The sequence below is a fragment of the Lissotriton vulgaris genome, chromosome 4_1 (genome assembly GCF_964263255.1).
Source record: "Lissotriton vulgaris chromosome 4_1, aLisVul1.2, whole genome shotgun sequence".
In the NCBI taxonomy this organism is placed as follows: domain Eukaryota; kingdom Metazoa; phylum Chordata; class Amphibia; order Caudata; family Salamandridae; genus Lissotriton; species Lissotriton vulgaris.
In genome coordinates, this window is record NC_141691.1 from 2065887523 (window position 1) to 2065891250 (window position 3728).

Below are 3728 nucleotides of genomic sequence, written 5' to 3' on the forward strand. Positions count from 1 at the left end.
TTCTTATGGTACATCAGAGAGTCTATACTGGTGAGAAACTTTATCATTGTATGGACTGTGGAAAAGGCTTCAGTCGGAAGATCACGCTGTTGAGACATCAGTTAACCTATACTAATGAGAAACCCTAACACTGTACAGCAGGTGGAAAAAGCTTAACCAATATGTCCATGCTGGTGAAGCCTCAAAGAATCGATCCCAGTCAGAAACCCTATCCGTGTACAGAATGTGGAAAAAACTTCAGTTAAAAACACAGCCTAGTGGTGCATCAGAGAATCCAATCTATTGAAAAATCTTTTCAGTGTACTGAATGGGGGAAAAGTTTCAGCCTTAAGTACTGTATGTTAAAGCACCAAAGATTCCACACTGCTGAGAAACCCTACCGCTGCAGAGAATGTGGAAAAACGTCAGTGAGAACCACAACCTAGTGGTGCATCAGAGAACCCATAGTGGCGAGAAACCCTTTTGTTGTACAGAGTGTGGAAAAAACTTCAGTAAGAAACAAAAGTTAGTGGAGCATCACAGAATCCATACTGGCGAGAAACCCTTCGATTGCGGAGAATGTGGAAAAAACTTCAGTGAGAAGCATTACCTAGTGGAGCATCAGAGAATCCATACTGGCGAGAAACCTTTCCACTGTGGAGAATGTGGAAATAACTTCAGACAGAAGCGCATGCTAGTGGTGCATCAGAGAATCCACACTGGCGAGAAACCTTTCCACTGCGGAGAATGTGGAAAAAACTTCAATCAGAAGCGCACCCTAGTGGTGCATCAGAGAACACATAGTGGCGAGAAACCATTTTGTTGTACAGAGTGTGGAAAAAACTTCAGTGAGAAGCACAACCTAGTGGTGCATCAGAGAATCCATACTGGTGAGAAACCTTTCCTCTGTGGAGAATGTGGAAAAAACTTCAGTCGGAATCGCAGCCTAGTGGTGCATCAGAGAACCCATAGTGGCGAGAAACCCTTTTGTTGTACAGAGTGTGGAAAAAACTTCAGTAAGAAACAAAAGTTAGTGGAGCATCACAGAATCCATACTGGCGAGAAACCCTTCCATTGCGGAGAATGTGGAAAAAACTTCAGCCAGAAGTCCAACCTAGTGGAGCATCAGAGAATCCATACTGGCGAGAAACCCTTCCACTGCGGAGAATGTGGAAAAAACTTCAGTTACAAGCACAAACTAGTGGAGCATCAGAGAATCCATACTGGCGAGAAACCCTTCCACTGCAGAGAATGTGGAAAAAACTTCAGTCAAAAGAAGTACCTAGTGGTGCATCAGATAACCCATAGTGGTGAAAAACCCTTTTGTTGTACAGAGTGTGGAAAACACTTCAGTGGGAAACAAATACTAGTGTTGCATCAGAGAATCCATACTGGCGAGAAACCGTTCCACTGTGGAGAATGTGGAAAAAACTTCAGTCAAAAGCGGTACCTAGTGGTGCATCAGAGAATCCATAGTGGTGAGAAACCCTTTTGATGTACAGAGTGTGGAAAACACTTCAGTGAGAAACAAATGCTAGTGGTGCATCAGAGAATCCATACTGGCGGGAAACCTTTCCACTGTGGAGAATGTGGAAAAAACTTCAGTCGCAAGCACATCCTAGTGGTGCATCAGAGAACCCATAGTGGTGAGAAACCCTTTAGTTGTACAGAGTGTGGAAAAATCTTCAGTAAGAAACAAAAGTTAGTGGTGCATCAGAGAATCCATACTGGCGACAAACCCTTCCACTGCGGAGAATGTGGAAAAAACTTCAATCACAAGCACAACCTAGTGGAGCATCAGAGAATCCATACTGGCGAGTAACCCTTTTCTTGTACAGAGTGTGGGAAAAGCTTCACTTTAAAGAGAAGACAGTCGTCACATCAGAGAATTCATACTAAACCGTATTGGTGCACAGAATGTGGAAAACGCGTCTCTCATCCAAGCACACTGTTCAGACATCAGAGAATCCACACTGGTGAGAAAACCTACCTCTGCACAGAATGCGGAAAAAGCTCCAGTGAGAAGTGCAACCTAGAGGTGCATCAGAGAATCCACACTGGTGAGAAACCCTTTCCGTGTACAGATTGTGGGAAACGCTTTACTTTCAAGATGAATCTGTTGAGCCATCACAGCATTCATACTGATTAGAAACCGTATTGGTGCACAGAAGTGAAAAAAGCTTCATTTGGAAGCTGCACCTAGAGGAGCATCAGGGAGGTCACACTGGTGAGAAACCCTACCTCTACTCAGAACATGGAAAATACCTCTGTGAGAAGTGCTGCCTGGTGGCGCATCAGAGAACCCATACTACTGAGAAACGCTTTCAGTGTAAAACTGTTTTATAAGCTTCTCTCTAAAGTGTAACCTGTTGAGACATCAGAATACTCATACTAATGACAAACTATAGCGGCAAACAGAATATGGGAAATGCTTCTATCTGAACAGCACACTGTTAAGACCTCAAATAATCCATTCAAGGGACAAACCATAAAAATGGAAAGAATGTGGGAAAAGATTCACTCGAAGCATAGGTCTGTTCCGACATAAGAGGATTCATCCTCAATAAAGGCTGATTTAGTGTAGCAAGTGTATGTACACCCTGATATGTTAAATAAAATGTTAAATAAGTAATCTATGCTGCTCCCATATAATTTCCTATATTTTCGAACTTTCAACTGTGTTTTTTGTGTGTGCTTTTCCGTGATGCACAATGCTTAAAATAGAGAATTACTGCACCACAAACTGCTAATATGCTTACTGACGTACTGGTAAGGTGAGAAACATGGCCATATCTATAAATAATGGATCATTGGCTGACCCTTCGACTGCAAACATTAAGCCAGCTATAAACACTTGTAGAAAATTTTGTATATGTTCTTTTTTTTAAAAATTATTTTTATTGCCATTTCTTTTTAATGACAACCAATCATTGTATATTTTCAATATCAAAACAAACAAAACATATCACTCCAATGCACCACAAACTGCTTATATGCTTAATGACGTACAGGTAGGGTCAGAAACATGGCCACATCTATAAATAATGGATCATTGGCTGACCCTTCGACTGCAAACATTAAGCCAGCTATATACACTTGTAGAAAATTTTGTATATGTTCTTTTCTTTTTTTTAAATTATTTTTTTTGCCATTTTTTGTTAATGACAAACAATAATTGTATATGTTCAATATCAAAATAAACAAAACATATCACTGCAGTTGACCTTCGACTCAGATGATTATCAGGCTTACTGTTGCACCCACCTCGCCGACTTCAAGTCAGTTATACAGCGATTCCCAAGACAGGATGTCCCCTCAAGCGATACCGCCTTTTATCGCTACACCTGATCTCCCTCCCATGATCCCACTGTCCTCGTCATCCTCTGTTGGGTACAGGTAACTGCCTTCCTTGGCCTCTAATCATCCCAACCCACTAAACCTCTTTGTGACCACCTCCTACACACAATACAATTGTCCCTTCACCCCCCCTCAAATTCACCAGACAACCCATCAAAGCGAACAGGGACTCCGCAAGACATTAACAACTCGCTCTCTCCCTCGGAACATTGCACCACTGCCCCAGACCATCCAGACATTACTCGAGGCACCTCTCGTACGTGGGATCTCACCACTTAACCTCTACTCTTTTACCAACACTCAGACCTGACTACGCGTTTGGAGAGAGAACTCTCCAATTCCGCCTTCTCTCGTATGTACTTCATGAACTGAAATACCTCTGAATTGAGCAT

At 42.1% G+C, this 3728-nt stretch overlaps 1 pseudogene; it reads left to right on the plus strand.

The window, feature by feature from the left end:
- The first annotated feature begins 323 nt into the window (after window positions 1–323).
- Window positions 324–3197, plus strand: LOC147724997 (uncharacterized; annotated as a pseudogene).
- The last annotated feature ends 531 nt before the right edge of the window (window positions 3198–3728 follow it).